The sequence below is a fragment of the Phyllopteryx taeniolatus genome, chromosome 1 (genome assembly GCF_024500385.1).
Source record: "Phyllopteryx taeniolatus isolate TA_2022b chromosome 1, UOR_Ptae_1.2, whole genome shotgun sequence".
Taxonomy (NCBI): Eukaryota; Metazoa; Chordata; class Actinopteri; order Syngnathiformes; family Syngnathidae; genus Phyllopteryx; species Phyllopteryx taeniolatus.
Genome location: NC_084502.1, coordinates 6,619,704 through 6,638,231, shown reverse-complemented (window position 1 = coordinate 6,638,231; position 18,528 = coordinate 6,619,704). Strand labels below are relative to the sequence as shown.

Sequence of the window (18,528 nt, the reverse complement as noted above, 5' to 3'; positions counted from 1 at the left end):
GTGGCCCCCGCTCCATATTTCGCCCACCCCTGGTATCTATCACCAATCAGGAATCACATGCAAAGTCCAGAATGACAAATGTTGTTTATGTTTCAGAAAGTTGAAAACTTCATTCAAATCAACTGTGTGCGTGACTGCATGCATCGTTACTGAGACGCAAAAAAAAAACAAATCTTTTCAACTGCATAATGTCCATTTCAACATTAAATCCATGATATTAACATTTAGTTTGTCCGCGACTTTCCACCAGAGCGTGATTCTCAAGCAGAGTTAGCGCAAGAAACACAAGTCCCACATCACAAAGAGAGATGTAGCTGTGTGCAGCCCATCCGCTTCCCTGCGCTCATCTTCCATTCATTCACCGCGCATCACCCATGCACAGAAGTGAACTGTGAAAATATGATTCAGTGCAGTATTCTTATTGTAGCCCAGTGGTGGTGATGTTCGGAGGCATGCTGGTGCAGTGACTCCTGCACCCCCGTCGCCCATATATCCAATAAGCATAACCATATGTGACAAGGCCACAGCTACTGAAGGAAAGCGAGGGGCGGGGGGCGTTCTCTCCTCCTTGAAATGTAGCTGACCTCTTTTTCTCATAGAATTTGTTAAATCCTTCCTCTTCAACCTATTTCAAAATGCATTTAGGATGTACATTAAATCCACAAACGATATACCCTGGCTCATGTTTCCACCGAGCTGCCTGGAATAGCTCCGTGTTCGAATGGGTGACGTTTCAGTCAAAAGGATGATGTTAAAAATGGATTTAAGACTGAATGCTGGCCATCATTGAAAATTCAGACAAAGTAATTTGTTGACTTTTCTGTTGGTTGGATTAATGGCACAGATGTCCTCTTTTGATGCTGAAATGGATCGCCTGCTATAGCCTATTAGCAGGCGAGCGATTATGTTTCAATAAATTCCTCAAAGAAAACATAACCAAACATGTGATACAGTACATACCTGTGAGAAAATGTCTTCCTCAAACCCGAAAAGGGAAGTTTGCTTGCGAGTTTGTCCCTTCAGAAGTTCTCTGTACAACTATTACAATATCCACTTTCTTTAAAGGAGATAAAACATATACATATATATTAGTGGTGTAACAATTCATTGAATATATCGGCGTATCGATTTATATTCCTATGATCCAACTGGAACGATCTGTGCTTGGCCAGTTAGCCAGATGTAAATATATCCATTTGAATAGTTTTCCAAGGTCATCAATCGATTGTATCGATAGTGGAAAATAATGCAGTGGATTTAAGCCTGGCAAGCTGTATATGGAGGGGTCTATGTCTTGTACAGTATTTCCTAGAAAAAAAATCCTCTTTACTTGTTTTTACAGTTGGCACACGGCGGTTAGCAGTGTCAAGGCTACTTTTTGATTTGACTCTCTTTTGGATTGTATCGTTCAGTCACCACCACGAAGTATCCCGGTGCCTATTGTTTACAAACATTCTGAAGTGGTCCCGACCACGCTGTCATAGTACCAAGACTGATCTGTGAGTGGCTTCACGGGAACCCAGACTGATGGAAAATACAAAGACGAGTAGCCGTCTTTGTATTTTGTAAGAAAGAAGCTAGCTGTTTGCTTACCGGGTAGGCTAATAACACTGCGATAGAAAACTGAGAAATAGAGTTACTGTCATTTCTATTGTGGTGAGTGACTGAGGCACGTTAGACCAAACACTCAAGACAACTAGTTGTTGTTGTTTGTGTCCAGCAAAAGCGCGATCTTCAGGTTGCTTCCTAATTGTCACATCACGATGGAGTCATTTAGAACGTTTTGCGAACTTTGTCATTGGAAACGCAACCAAAGTGTACTTGTTGGTGGAAACGTGGCCTCTAGTTTGGTCTTCCTATCTTCCAGCATGTTAAGACCATGAGGTTCTGGATCCAGCTTCGATGTGGATGCTTGTTCAAAGCATTTTTTCTCCATTCCTGTGAAAATAATGCAAAGAAGGATACATGCATGGATGTTACTTTTCACCAGCCCTACACTTCTTCTTTCTTCTGAGTCAATCTTTTGTCTACAGAAGCAATGTGCACGCGGCCATTATCTCAAGCAGGCGGTGCCAGCGCGTGAGGGGCATCCTCCGGCTGTCTGACTTTCATTTACAAAGTAGTCATGTTGCTTTTGTGTGGGGAAATGAGATAGTATTGCAGTTGCATTATCCCGAGCCCAGTTTGCATCCTGTTCTTTCTCTGCCCCGCCTTTTATCAGCAGCCCTTCCCCTCCACCCTACATTGTTCATTGGATCCCGAGACACAACCTCCCTCCTCCTCCTCCTGTCTCGTAGGATCAATTAGTCTCTTCCACGGAGTGACAAAGCAGAAGAGAGAAAATAAAATGGCGTTGCAGCGAGGTGATTAAGTGACATGGTCTTGATACCAGGTCATTAACGTGACACGCTGTCCTTGTGGGAACAGAGGGTCCAACAGTACCACCAGAACATTAACAAGAAGTCAAACAAGGGCTCACTTGGAAACTTTTGACCATATTTGGATCTGATCTCTCTCGCCTTTTCTATTAAGACTCCAGCTCTGTTCTCTTCAGAGAAGCCCAAGAATGGTCTTCCTTATGCCCAGCAAACCATTTATTACTTTTTAGTATGACGGACAGTCTGTCAGCAAACCAGTGTCCTGTGACAGCCAGCCAATTTCAGTCTTTCAGCCACAGTCACCTACACGCCACTATCTAAGGTTTTGTTGGTGATGCAATCATTGTCAGCGTTTGACTGTCATTCTAGCAAGACACTACAACACAACCCTGTGCCTCCCCTCGGCTTTCTGCCCTGGGCCGAGAGTGCCTCATCGCGTTTGCCTGTTCCTGTGGCTGAGTACTCGGCCTTCTGCGTTTGACCTTAGAACGTTCGTTTATCTGTCCCCGTGGATGTCGGGGATTCTGCTACAAAGACAACGAAAGGTGAGTTTCCGTGTCCTGCTCTCTGTGCATCATGGATGAAGGAAACGACAATCTGAGCATTCCTGAGCTGCTATCTGTGGATTATGGAGCATTACATGACTTTGGCCCGAGACAAATTCCCAATCTTCAAATCTTCACCCTCTCAACTGTGAAGTGAACTGCTCTGTATCCTGGCTTTGAAGTGCTCTGTGAAGTGAGTCGAGTCATTAAGAGGATGTATAGTGAGGGAAGAGCTTGGTTGTTTGGTGTCCGTCGATCCTGGATGATTGCTGGTTTTGTGCTGATCGGGACTGGAGGGACTGCTCGTCTTTCCAGCTGCTACACAATACAGTGCTATTTTTCTGTATGAAATACATGTAACAAAAATATACTGGTGGTTGTTTTGGGTTTCGGAACAGACTAATGGCATTTCAATTCATTTTTTCCTTTCAACGGGGAAAATTTATTTGAAATACGAGTAGACAGAGTTACGCGCTTGCTCACGGAATAAATTAAACTCGTTAGTCAAGGTACTTCTGTAGTTGTGTCTGTGGCATACCTGCTCGTCCATCAACTCGATCTGATCTTTGAAGCATCAGTGTGTCAATGCGTTTGCTGCATGCGCCACGTACTACATGGATCTGCACACTAATTCCATCCATATTCACCTGTCGCTATGAGTGAGCTGAAGCGTGTCCCAACTCACTTGAGGTGAGAGCCAGGGTACACCTTGGCCTGGTCACCAGCCAGTCGCAGGGTACATATAGAGACAATTGAGCAGTCAATCGATCGATCAATCAATCAATCAAGCATTCACCCTCATTCCCTCCTATGGACCATGTAGAGTCTTCAATTATCCTAACATGCTTGTTTTTAGAACGACAGGAAGCTGGAGTACCCAGCGAAAACATAGAACTTTGAAATGCCTCACAGGAAGGCTCAAGCCGATCGAGATTCGACTGAACACTGTGAGGCAAACGTGGTAACCACTCCGCTGGCTGTCGTGCTGTCCCCACACACTATTTGACGAGTGTAATTAGGTGGCTTGGTGCATGAAGCACTTGTTGTATAGGGGGCTTGTGTGCACTTTGCATTTCGCACTTGCTTTTTTAGACTCGGGGCTCAACAATTAACCAAGCACTACTCTGCCCCAAGTAGTCATTGGCCCCACAATTTGGGGGCAATATTTGCATCAAAACAAGTTCAGTTGAGCAAGGCTTAAAATAGGATTTCTTTCTTGGGGTATTTTGACAAAATTATGAGTTAAATTATTACGATGCCTGGGAATTACATTACATTACAATTAGAAAATACACAATAATAAGTAATAATAGTAAGCCAATAGCCAACTATATGTAGCGAAATTTGACGCGCCCAACTGAACTCTTGTCCTGAAACATTTTTGTGGCATACCGTAATTTCTCGTGTATAATGCACACCCATGTATAATACGTTCCCCCAATGTTGACCTCAGAATTCTGGAAAACCCTTCTATGTATAATGCATTTTTACAATGCATGATTTTGCTTCTACCCATATGATCAAAACATGAAGTATTATCATGAAGTATTTTTTTCCCCTATACCTATGTATAATGCGCACTATTGACTTTTGACCATTTTTAGGGGGAAAGAAATGCGCACTATACATGCGAAATTATGACATTTCGGTGGCGAACTCATGCTATTTCAGCTTGTTTAGTTTTTGTCCAAAAACCCAAGTGCTGTCAGGGCCAAATGTATTTGTGCCTGTTTGGTTGTTGTAAAATTTCTTTGATGACTACCCTTCTCGTGAACATTCATTCACTCATTCATTCGAGGCTCATTGTCCACAAACGACATGCTCATGTATCAATTATTGTTGCAAGTACTTAATGAGCGTTTAAATCCTGCAACGTTTCGGAGATGTTTTTCCGCTCAAATGACTTTACTTGAGCCAAGCCAAGGTGACACTGTCACAGCAGCTCACAAAGTTGGACTATTTTTAGTATTTGCTATGACTATTCCACCAATGCTTAGGTCGCCAGAAGCATTGTGGTTTGTGTGGAGGGCTGAATTTTGACTTTTTACCTTGTGAATCATGTAACCTGACATTTGATTTAAAATACAGTGCACCCCTGCCTATTAGCGGTCCATGTTTCACAAATTCACTTTTTTTTTTTTTTTTTACCAATACGAATACCAATTCGAATTTAGCCAGTAAATGTATGAGTCGATTTATGTCTCAAACACCTGTTGGTAATTTTGCCTTTCAGCTCCTTGTGAGAGATTGCCAAATTGTGCAAAACAAATTGTAACATTGAACAGTTGAACATGTCCACTTAAAAGTTGAGAAGGCCAAATTAAGGTCACCTGAAAAGGTTATTGTGGGTTTTAGGTTTATCCTGAAATTTCACCCAAAAGTCAAATATTCCTTTGTGTGTGTAGTATCTACAGTGCCACAATAGCCACAAAGCTGGTGAGTAGTAATTTATCCTTATATATATATATATATATATATTTTTTTTTTTTTAGAGATAGCTATCACAGTCTGTTTCTCTTAAATATTGTGCCACATTAGCCACTATGCTTCATTAGATATGTTTTCATTGTCACGCTTGAGCGACCATCGTCATATCTAGCAAAGGCTTCAAATGTCACCCAAAGTACCCATGCACCTCCCGACTGGAAGTTATGCGACCGAGATAACAGTGTGGGCAGAACGACAGTCAACATTCTATTATATTTAGTGGTACATTAACTGCTTAGCTAGTTGAGATATCTACCACTGTCTGTTTCTTTTATATATAGTATAATGTTTCATTAGTCGCTAAACTTGTAGGAAGGGCTCTCCAGTAGTCCTACATTAGCCGCTCAGCAAGTATAGAATTAACACTGGGAATAATCTAGCCCAATCCCTTTCGCATGTAGCCTATACGGCGACATTATCCGCTAAACTAGTTGAGAGGAACCGACTAGTCTGTGTCTCTTAATGTAGCGCTACAAAGTGTGAGCCTGTAAGATAGTATGAGGATACCTGCCATTGTCTGTTTCGCCGCTAAGCTAATAGACAGTGTTCTACCTCTGTCTGTTTCGCTATTGTCTAGTGCAACATTAGCCGCTAAGCTAATAGAGAGTGTTCTACCGCTGTCTGTTTCGCAATTGTCTTGTGCAACATTAGCCGCTAAGCCAATAGGCAGTATTCTACTGCTGTCTTTTGTATATAGTGGTACATTAGCCGCTAAGCGGATAGGCAGTTTTCGAGCATTGTCCATTTCCTCTATACAGTATATAGTGCTATATTAGCCGCGAAGCTATTAGGGAGGATTCTGTGTGCTGTGCCAATTGTGACACGTGCAAAGATGTAAAAGCTGCACAGTCATGCCGTAACGGCTGTAAAGTATTCTCTCCTCCTCCCATGTTAACATTCCGATACCATCCAGCTCTCCTACTTTTTTCATTCTCCTTCGCCTTTACTTTCCTTCCTCAAGGTTTCTTTTCTCGAAATGGCTTTGAAGACAGACACTCCATCACTTCTTTCTCATCACGAGCTTCTCTCCACAGAACCACCACTTTTCACAGTGGTCACATTCAAATTGGTTGAAGCTCTTAAATATCTTTTAAACAATCCTACAGTATAAAATATGTCCTATATCATTTACCGACTGAGAGTCACATTTGACCTATTTTAAACCTGTAATCCTGATATACACCAAAATCTATTGGGTTGATTCTCGGGGCTCACTTTCTCACACGGTTTCCTGGGAATCGGTGAGGTTGTTTAAAATTCGAACAAATTAACAGTGATGGCAGCACAACCTCCTCTATGGAAGTATTCAATCTGAGAGTTGGGGTTTAACTTCTCAAGGTTACTTTACATTGAATGTGAGCTGTGAGCACTCCAGTGTCCGATTAGAAATGTATTCATCTTAAAACCACTTTTTTGTTGTTGTTGCTGTGAATGACAGCATTTTTAAATGGATATCGAACAACTGTCATCTTGCTTCACATCGCCATCGCCTTTTGTCGTCATCTGCCTTCATTCCAAGTTTCCGACCTACCTGACGGCCATATTTTGTTGCCGGGGTTGGAAAAAAATACTGTCATATACTAAATTAGATTTCTTAGAATGCTTGTCATTAATGCAGCCCTATGGGGTAGAAGCACGCAGGTGGATTACATCTTGTGCAGGCGATGTCATCTGAAGGAGGTTACCGACTGTAAGGTTGTGGTAGGGGAGAGTGTGGCTAGACAGCATAGGATGGTGGTGTGGAAGATGACTCTGGTGGTGGGGAGGAAGATTAGGAAGACAAAGGCAGAGCAGACAAACCGTGTGGTGGAAGCTGAGACAGGACGAGTGTTGTGCAGCTTTTCGGGAAGAAGTGAGACAGGCTCTCGGTGGACGAGAGGAGCTTCCAGGACCACTGCAGCCAAGGTGATCAGAGATGCAGGCAGGAGAGTACTTGGTGTATCTTCTGGCAGGAAAGGAGAGAAGGAGACTTGGTGGTGGAACCTCACAGTACAGGAAATCATACAAGGAAAAAGGTTAGCTAAGAAGAAGTGGGACACTGAGAGGACCGAGGAGAGCTGAAAGGAATACATTGCGATGCGACACAGGGCAAAGGCCAAACAAGAGGCATATGAGGACATGTATGCCAGGTTGGACACTAAAGAAGGAGAAAAGGATCTATAAATGCTGGCCAGACAGAGGGATAGAGATGGGAAGGATGTGCAGCAGGTTAGGGTGATTAAGGATAGAGATGGAAATGTGTTGACTGGTGCCAGTAGTGTGCTAGATAGCAAGCAGGTTGGAACGGGTGGAGGAAGGTGTCAGGTGTGTTATGTGACAGAAGAGTCTGCTCGGATGAAGGGCAAAGTTTATAAAAGAGCGGTGAGGCCAGCCATGATGTGCGGATTAGAGACCGTGGCACTGAAGAGACGACAGGAAGCAGAGCAAAGGAAGATATTGAGGTTTCGCTCTCGGAGCGACCAGGTTGGATGAAATTAAAAATGAGCTCATCAGAGGGTCAGCCAAGGTTCGATGTTTTGGAGACAAAGTTAGAGAGAGCAGACTTGGATGGTTTGGACACGCCCAGAGGAGAAGTAGTGAGTATATTGGTAGAAGGATGATGAGGATGGAGCTGCCAGGCAAGAGAGCGAGAGGAAGACCAAAGAGAAGGTGGATGGACGTCGTGAGGGAAGACGTGAGGGCAGTCGGTGTTGGAGAGGAGGATGCAGGAGATGGGAGGCTTCCATGGAAAAGGATGACGCGCTGTGGCGACCCCTAAAGGGAAAAGAAGAAGAAGAATGCTTGTCATTGTGTGAGTAAGGATTATTATTGTTGGTATATCATGAAGTGGTTTACGCATACAGATAATAACAAATAAATAAATAGCATTTTAGGAATATTGTGATAATACTGCTAATGTGGTCATTTGGTCTCATATAATCGTGATATGAAATTGTAAATCTTGAGTCGATCCGTTGACACTTTCCATGTTCTGTTGCCAAATTAAAACAATCCCTCACAGCGGTGCGTCTCCGAGGCCGGCTGCTCAGGTACAGTTAGGGCTGCCGTGGTAACGCCGGTGTTTACTTTGTGCACAGCGCATGCAAGATGCTGCAGGCCTCTACAGACATGTTGGAAAAAAGGAAATACAAACACCCACCAAGAGCGGACTCGCTTGACTAAATGACAATCTGCTGTGCCTGCCTCTTCATCTCGATGCCGCAGCAGTGAGATTTCAAATTACGGCTGTAAATTTTGCACAGCTGCCTCATGCTTGATTACCTCTGATCTGAGTTTTCACTCTGTGTTTTTCATCACTACTTCTGTGAGCCTCATCTCTTTTCATTTTATTCCCGCCGTCTCGCATGGGCGCTCTTTGATTTTTTTTTTGTCTTTTTCAGCATTCTCCAATTTTTCCTATTTAGTTTAATTAGGGCGCCACGGTGGCCGACTGGTTAGAGCGTCAGCCTCACAGTTCTGAGGACCCGGGTTCAATCCGGTTGTTCTTGTGTCATACCAGGGGTCGTCAACCTGTGGCTCCAGAGCTGCATGTGGCTCTTAATTCCGTCCTTCTGCATGTGGCTCTTTGTGACTTTGGAATACAAATGACTATTTATGTTAAATGTGTTTTTATTTGAGTTAGTTTGGTTTTCTAATGCAATTATAAGGTTGAAGCTTGTAGTGATCTTGTAACATTGAACTAAAACGTTTTACTTTGTTGTCGGTCAACGTATGTCACAAGCGCCGATGTGCAATCCCCAGTAGGTAAACCATGGTTAAATCCAAGAAAAGCAGTTTCTGGAAAAGCAGCACATTTAATGTAACATGCTACATGAACTACAGGTATTTGTGTATTAAAAACAAATATCACTCACTTCTTCCAGATGACAGCTTGCAATTGTGTATAAAGATGAAAGTGACGTTACAGCCCTGATGTGCCGACGCTGTACGCTGAGGTTCATGAAAAAAAAAAAATCACACTAAAAATGTAAAAGAAATATTTTAATTGGCTATGATATTGCAAATATATATTCGTCATTGTTATATGTCCCGTATTTTGGCTGTTCAGATCTCCACAGAGTGACTCTCTAATTTCACTTCCAAAATGACTCCGAAAGTTCATCACCGGTTGGGGTATAACAAAGCCGCAACCAATTCGAAAGGCATTCATCTGTAAGATTTGACTTCAAGTCAATGATGAGAAAAGGATCCTCATCCAGGTCTCGTCTGGAAATATACATTCAATCCTTTAGCCAGTCATGTTTATTTCAATAGCAACTGACTTAGTTGTCACAAGGTTTTATGAGCTTAGAAAATCGTGTAACGAGGCTTTGTTTATTTGACCATATATGATCATAAACAATCAACATTACAGTACGTCCTTGGAGGCCACACAGCAAATATTATTGGCATTTGCCTCCAACTATTTGATTCAGATCATGAGCAAATGAATTTTGTGTTATACCCATGTTATACACCAAACGTTAATGTAATATATAGTTGTTGTACAGTACAGTTCATTGTGTACGACAAAACGATCTGATTTCGATTCGTGTTTCAGGCCATGATTAAAGGTTCATCAGAAAGTTCACCATTCACTTCTTTGGTCACTTAAAAGCTACACAACACGTGGAATCTACTTCATTGTGCAAAAGTACATAAAAAAAAAAAAAAAAAACATTTTTATTTCACCCCCCAAATAATATATTGAAGACAGAAAGGTTGTGTTTTGACTAAATCCGCTTGAAAGGCTTTTCTGTCCAAGTCTGTTTGTTGCTTTCCCCATGCAAGCTGTGATCTCTTCTTGTCAAATTGTTCTTTAGTTTTTTCCATTCTGTGTCAACGTTCCAAATCAAATCAGCTTTTGCTCAAGAACACCCACACTGTCATTAAAAAAAAAAAAAACACACACACTGTACACTTCAGCCTTACAGGTGCCACCTCTCCTCTGCAGGCAATATGTGCCGTCGCCGTGGTAACGAGGTCGACTGCATCACAGATGTGTAATTACAGCTATCGAGTCAAACCAGCATTATAATGGCAAAAAGAAAAACAACTCACCTTGTATTACGTTGTGTACACTGGACTGTGTAAGTCTCAATTAACTTCCTGTGCTCAAAGCTTTTTCAGTGCGTCAATAATCTTTTTTGTGTGTGTGTGTGTCACAGGAAAAAGGTTAACCCTTTAGTAGACGCGAGAGAGAGCTACAATTTAATCCAAACTTGCATGCGAGGAGGCACTTCAAATACAACCAGGATGGCCGGAGACATTTTGCTTTGTCTTACAGCAACCTGATCATACAACGTCAGAAAGAGAGAGAGGACAGACAGTAGTAACAAGGTGTCCTTGCACACAAAAAGAATATATATATATATATATATATGAGGTTATAATTAACATAGAGGACCTGTTTTAACTGCAAAAAATGTTTGTTTCCCAGAATTAGTGTTGTGTTCTCTATCCATGCGCTCTGATATGAAACGCATTTCTTGGAAAATCACACTGCTCGCTGAGTGTTGGTGAGATTGTGTGGCAGACTTCCTTTACTGGTCCTCAGTCTTGAATATTTCATACAGTTCAAGACCTCTTTGTAATGTGCAGGCCCAGCACTTTGGAGGACTCCATTTGAATGATGTCCCTGTTGGCCATCTTCCGATGCAGGCACAAAGCAATTGTTTCTCAAGAAGGCATAGGGGTTACTTTACTTTTCATATCGGAGCGTTTGCTCTTTGCTAAATGGATGCTAAGATGAGTTCTTCTGGTTGAGGATGACTCATTATAATCAGCATGTAAAGCAAAAGAAGCTTCCCTTTGACATTTAAATGGACAGCGCTTTGATTCCAGCGATAATCGAGCACAGGTTCCCGAGGGAGGCGAATTATCCTGAATGGCAATTGTCGGAAGAGCAGCAGTACAGTTCATCGTGTTTGTTTCCTTTTTTTAGAGGAAAACGGATAAAATCTTCATGTATGCGCCACTGAGAGCAAGACATGAGTTTGAGCTGCAGAGACAACATTGCTGTTTCATGAGCCAGGAAGTCACTTTGCCTCTCTCAAGCAATCCAAACTTCCCGCTGTGGACGTGTCGCAGTACGCTTTAACTCCACACAATGAAACATTAGCAGAAATGAGCTTAATTTGCAAATCTATGCATGTAGGCAAAATGATCTACTGTGTTACTGTGTTATTTTACATGAACCATAAAAACATGGCGCGATTGTCAAAGGAGAAGCGGACTTCCACAAAGAGAGAAAACAGGTGACAATAAAGAAGGTGTAGGCAAAAATCGATCGATCCATTCAGTGACTCCACTTGTGCATTTCGACGACAGAGACTTTCCGCGCTTTGCTTTCCAGCCACAAATGGGAAATTAGTGGCGTTGCCCTGTCAGCCCTTAACGAGATTCTCTTGAACATTTGTGAAGGGAGCTTAGACGTGCAGTCTGGAGAAGGCACTCTTCAGACCAGTTTGCTCACGAGGACCAAAATACCTGCTGAAAGGTTCACAAGTCGCAGGAAGTTGCAGTGATCGCCTCAAAAAGTTGTGCAAGAAAATATTCAGGGTACCATCATCGCAAATCAACAAGATAAGTGCAATTGTAAATGGATGGATGGCTACCACCATTTTTGTCAAGGGCCCCCTTTAGTTCTTTTTTTTTTAATTTTTTTTTTTAATATAATTGTTGGTTCACAAAAATAAAGTAACGCATGATTTTCAGTACATTTTTATTGTTACATTTATCAGTTTGAAGTCATATTGCCTGCACAGTGTATTAATTGTTCTGTTGTCATTTGATTTAGATCAGTTGCTCTCCTGGAACGTCCACCTAAAATAAAAATAAAAATAGCTTTCTGTGGCAGGCTGCCAAGGTCTGAACTTGCTTTATACTCTTTGTTTGTTTGTTGGTGTAAGTTCTACAGTTGTCATTTGTGTCTACCTCATTTTCATGGCAGGCCGTATCGTAGGAATGGTTTCTCTCAGAGGGCCGTGATGAAAAGCAGCATATTATTATGCATACACTGCACCAGCATTTTATTGTTATTATATACTTTTTAATCAAAAAATTGGATTTGAAATCAGAAGCGACAAATAAATATTGTAGTACCTCAACATTGTTCAGTTTGATTGAATTATATCTGTAAAAAGTGAAGAAAAAAAAAAAAAAGTATATTTTTAGTGGGCCATATAAAATGATGTGGTGGGCCCGATCTGGCCCCCGAGCCTTGAGTTTGACCGCTGTGCTTTCGGCCCACAAATGGCGCTCTCATAAGTCCAGCAATGCAGAAGTGGGCCGAAGCAAATCGGACTCATGGGTAACATGTTTGTGGGTTGCGTTGCGCATCGCGCTATCATCTGATAATTCAGCTTTTCAATTTCCAAATAATATGACCATCAAATGAGCAATTGTCGTGTTGTCTTTGTTTGTGCCATTGTCGGGGTTGCCATATTTCAGCAACAAAGCTCACACGGGCGCGTTGATACTTAAATTGCCTGAAATGTCCACTCATAAATTAAATCACTTCCAGTGGATACGTCGTTTATTTATCCAAATTGACATCTGATGCGTTTCTACTGTCAGAGTACGGAAAAGTGACAAACAATTACATTTATGCCAATATGCCAACGAAATTAATCTCGAGCAATCGATATTTCACCTGATTTTTATCAGCTAGCTCTATTGACGCTCAGACAAACGATTTTAAATGAGCCGCAATAAAGCGAAGCAAGAGTGCATGACAAAGAATAAAAACATTTGCATGCTTCAAAAGAAAACCGTTGTTGTATCAAATCAAAGCTCAGCATTTTTGTCTCAACATTTGAACAGCAATTGTGCTGGTGGCCATATTACGATGCGCTGATCTGTGATGCATCATATTTCCTCTTGGAGGAGATTGGGGCATTTTTTTTAGTCAACTCGAGACAGTTGGAAGGTGTTTACTAGGAGAGCATTTTTTTTTTTTGTCTTCAAATTTTGCTCAGGTATTCCCACTTTCTCTTTAAACCCCGCCCCCCCCTCCAAAAAGCCCCAACTCCCCTGTCGGAGATGTATGTTGTGTTAATGAGGTCTACTGTGCCGCAGATGTGAAATTACAGCTATCTTGTCAAACCACCTGTTATTTTATTTCCCTGCACCTATTTGAGGTGAGGCACTTCTAAAAATGGACGGCTCACCCTGTGATTAACCGCATGCCATCTTGCATGCGGTATTCAAACACACACACAAGCTGGGGATGGCGTGGTCATCACTACAACTCCCAGCAAAAGCAAATTCAAGTGAACGTCGGAAATTTGCAGTCAAGTCATCAAATTGAACAGTTGGTGGAACCGATTTGCTCCTGACGAGAGCCCACAAAGATGGAATGGTTGGAATAAATTAAGGTTTCAAATTGGATACTTTTTCCTTGGAGGCGCATTGTAATGCACAGCATGCTGCCTTTTTTTGGGGGGGGGGGGGGGAACAATCCAAAACCAAAACAAAGGGTGTGGGTGGGGCAGTTGGGTGGATGCGCACATGCAGCATCTTTTATCGTTCCTGTTAGTTCAACTCTGAATGACTTGTGTATTTTTAATTCTACAATATTACAGTGAAAAATCACAATGTCCCCCCCCCAGTTAAATAGTGTATATCTCATCTCAAGACAACTTCTTAATCCTCTCCAGGAAAAGTTCTTTCGTAACTATGGAAGGGCTTCTTTTGTCCATGCACATTGTTTGCATGCGAAGGCCCACACAATTGGAGGATAAGCCAAGTCTCTTGGCGGGCAAAGTATTGCGCCTTTGGCTAGCGCACCCACTTTTCATTTCCGTCCGTCTGCTGGAGTGTCGGCGGCTCCTGGCCGGTAGACCCGCTTTCGCTGCTCTCGTGGACCGGCGTAGCCGCAGCGCATTTGAAATGCGCTCGTGTGGGCGTCACCACAGCCAGCTTCAAGCGGATTATTGCATAGCCTTCAAAAGTGACGTCATATAATAGCCTCGCGTAGTGACGTCATATATGCCGAAGAGGGGCCGTCTAAAACGCTTCATGTTGCGTAATGTCAGAAAACCGCTCTCAATCGTCACCAAAATGTATGTGGACATTTCGACCTATGCTCATTTCAACCTCAGAAAATATTAGAATGTTTGGCCCAATATTTGGGATTTCATTCAAGTGCAGCCTTTTCCTCTCCATAGACAAAGCACCGGAAGTCCCAAACCTGTCTCCAATCATCACCCAAATGTATGTGGAAACCTCTACTCGTGCCCACTTCAAGCTCTAAAAATATCCGAAAGATCGGCACAATATTTTGGATTTAATGAAAGTTATCATCATCATTTTCCCATAGCCGCGATACAGGCAATTATCATTATTATGCAGATGAGCGCATGGACTTTCTTTTTTGGTTTTCCGGTTGCGTTTCATGTGACAGGTGTTCTCCTTTCCCCCCCCCCACACTTCTTGGATGTGGCAAACTTCAAGTGGCCGCTGGTGCTTGAGCCGGCAAGCCGGAGATAACCAAAAGAATTCGTCCAGCCGTGTTTTTGTCTCTGCTCCGGTCGGGTCTTCCACCACACTGCAACAGCCTCCATTACCGCTGGAAGTCTTTTTCACCTTCTTTTGGTGACCCAGCTGACCCAGCGCACACTTGCCCCTCCCTATTCACGTGTCCCTCCTTTCAATATATTTGTTGCAAGCGTGCGTTGTAACGCACGAGATGAAAAAGCAGTGAGCTTGGGGCCCCGAGGAGTTTCTAGAACCAAGATTAAAGCAGAGACGCCGTGGGCCTACAGGCGCTGATAACACCAGCCCCCATTTTAGCGAAGTCTTGACGGCAATCTTCAGCGGCATGCGGGTATGGAGACGATGCCGCTGTTTGGGGGGCGCAGTGCGCAATAAGGGCAAGATTCGGATTGAAGTATTGGGACATGTTAAACAAAGTGGAGATGGCCGAAACAATAACATGGAATTGTTCCACCCGTTGCAGCCGTAACATCATCCCCGCTTCTAGGAAGACTCCAAAAGATGTCGGAGTGCGTCTGTCGGAATCGTTGTCCATTTATTGCGCGTTCCGCCGATGCCGCTACGTCATTGCAGCACGGCAAACGGCGAGCTGACATATGGAGGAAGAATGAATTGTCACATAAAAACACTCCCCCGTGGATCCCGTCCTTCAGTGCTTCAAGGGGAGGAGTAAAAACCCAGAGACCCAGCACGGGAACAAAAGGATGCTGGCAGTGGGCCTAATTCCGCCTTTGAGGACTCTGCGGCACAATGGCGCCTCTCGGCACTTGCGATATGGCACATGAAGAAGGAAAGGCTCACATTTAATCTCGGATACCGAGGCAAATGTTACGCTCAGTGTTGGTCACTTAAGCTGTATGTCCGCAATACGTGAGGATTTTCCCAAAACTCACTGGGTGATGAAAAAGATCTCTCTCCTCGTCAGAAGAAATGCATGGGCAGGGAAGGTGAAGCAAGCACATGGCAAAGCCGCAGGTGGTGCTTCAACCGTGAGGCCATTCTCGCCATTTCTGGAAAAGACCCAAAAAAACTACAGCGCAGTACAGTACAGCGCAGCAATTTGGCCAAGATGCAAAGATTGTGGTCCGCATATCAACTCCAGGAAATCCAGGCTAATAATAATAATATAACAAGCGCTAAGAAGTTTGATTTTGGTGTGTGTAATAGATTGTTGCAGAGCACATGGAAATCAGCTTTTATGTAGCACTGCTAGCTCGCCAGCCAACCAACGTGTGGAAACAATCCATCCCAACTTCAACTTCGATTTTGCGTTGGCCTAAGTATGAATGACAAATGCATGGTGTAACATTAAAATGGAAATGACAATTATAATACACACAAATACACCCGTGAACAAACACAAACAAGATCCTCACCCTCTAATCGCATTCTCATTTAACTCGTTCACTGCCAACCTTCCCGGTTAATATTAGAATATGAAAGATATTTGACTTCTAAGGCCGTCAATGGCAGTGAATGTTAATGATAAATTATTTTATTGACAAAATATAACCTGCTAATGTTTGTAAAATGTCTGTTTCCCCCCCGTTAGTTGAGCATGATGTAGTTGTTGACTCACCAGACTCAGTGACTGTGTGAATGTGAGTCGATTGGTTATTGGTTATCTGCGGCTATACCGAGGCTACCCTGCGACTGGCTGACTCCGGCTCCCGGCGACCCTGACCGGGATAAGCGGTACAGGAAACAAGTGGATGACATGAAGGTAACTTCCCCTTGGTTCCCAGACAGTGTTGGCAGTGGGCATGCGGAATGGGGCGTATGGTGCTGATGTCATATCGGGCAATATTTCTCAAAGTGTGGTCGTGGTACGTGGGCGTTCTCTCGTGGTAAGCTGAAGATTACTCCCCAAGTGCAGTTTAGTTGTATTTCACTTTTCAAGATATTATCTTTTAAGTTTTCTGTTTTTCAAGAATTATTTATATACAGTTTTTATTGTGACTGGAAACCATTACAGTAGATTTACTAGTTTTTTTCATGATCATTACCTTTCTTCAGTGACTGACTGGAAGAAATCACATGGTTCTACTTCCTTATAGTGAAGCGTTTAGTGTCCGTTATGACTCCCGTGGGGATATATCATAACATCATAACATCATAACAGTCATTGCATCTGTGAATTACTTTGATATGTTGCGTTATATTAAGCAGCAAGTCCTCCATTTATTTATTTTGTGGTATTTCAGCTCAGCGAAATTATCTATCAGCATTTATGCAAGTTCGACTTTATAAAATAGTGCTCCACACACACACACACACACACACACACACACACACACACAAAACACAAACATGTTTCGCAAGCACTGTTATTTTTAACCATACAGTGACGTTAAGTAATGTTTCGAAAAATGCCGGCAGCGCTTCTAACGGGATTGAAAGTCCCACCGTGGAGGATTTAATTACCGCTTGGAATGAGTAACTTTTCAACCAGTTCTCTCTCTCTCTGTCCTTGGTAATCAGTTCCGGAACATTAACGAGAGGATGGCCGTCCACTGGCGGAGCGCACCTCTGATAATTGAATGTCTAGAGACCGTTAAACATTCCTGTTCAAAAAACAAACATTCCAAAACCAGTTTCTGCATAACAATGCGAAGCGGCAACAATGGAGGCACGTTCGTTGTAAATGTGAAAGTCTGCTGTAAATCTCGACTAGCCTTGAGGGTCTCGCAGCCGAGAATGGAATGATTTAAAAAAAAAAAAAAACATTTGCGCGGATCCCCATCCTAATCTCAACCACAAGAAACATCTTCTCCAGCGCACCGTACCGAACTGGCTCGGCGTGGTTCTCCTTGATTGACGCTTTCCCACTAGCAAAAGCAAGTACTAGTTCTAGTCGGCGGTCAGCGTACCAGGCTGTTATTGCCGTGTCATTTGAGAATATGTCGCTTGAAATGACCCAAAAATGAACATGCGTGCCTTTGCTCTGGATGCCCAAGTATGAAACTCCACAGTCTCCACTTTGCTGCAGAAGTCGGATTTCTTGCAGCCCTCAGTCTCCTCTCCCAATAAAATGGCCGCCGTTTCATGACCACCACCCTTAAGCCAAGAACTGAATTCAGGAGACCCTCACGTCGTCCATTATTGTTTGTCTTGCTCCGACTGGTGCCTTCATTGTGGTATGTTTTAATATAATGAAAAGGAAAGCCAACTGTTTTTTAAAAATTATGATTAAAAACTATTTAAAACAACAGTTTTTTCAGAGTTTTTTTTTTTTTTTTTTTTTTTTTTTTGGAAATGTTATAAAGGCTTTCAATGTGCGACCACTTCAGTCAATCTAGAGCGATGACAGAGTTGGGAAAACCGATTGACTTGGCTTAATCAATCCCACTTAAGCAGCTCTGTAACTCACAAAAAAGTTAACTGGTCCACACGAGTTCACCACATTAACCTCAACCTTTGTTTTAAAATGATGCACATTCAAATGACAATGTAAAAACAACAACAACAAAAAACACAACCTATTTGGAATTGCTATCAGGAGTATGTTGCCGTGGTTACATCCACCTTGATGATGCAGTCCAATTAGTTTGCCATGTTTATTCGAGGTCCGCTGCCTCTCTAAGACCGTGAGCGTGACTCTCTTGTCCCGCAGAGCACAACGTCAGCCAGTGAAGCACGTG

The 18,528-nt window shown here is 42.7% G+C and overlaps 1 long non-coding RNA gene across 1 annotated transcript; it reads right to left on the bottom strand.

The window, feature by feature from the left end:
* Positions 1-137: 137 nt before the first annotated feature.
* LOC133476252 (uncharacterized) lies at positions 138-9,366 on the bottom strand. The gene is made up of 3 exons (XR_009788051.1): positions 9,265-9,366; positions 7,211-8,164; positions 138-1,938 (listed from the first exon to the last, which is right to left on the bottom strand). It is a non-coding gene; the product is annotated as an uncharacterized LOC133476252 (long non-coding RNA).
* Positions 9,367-18,528: the final 9,162 nt, after the last annotated feature.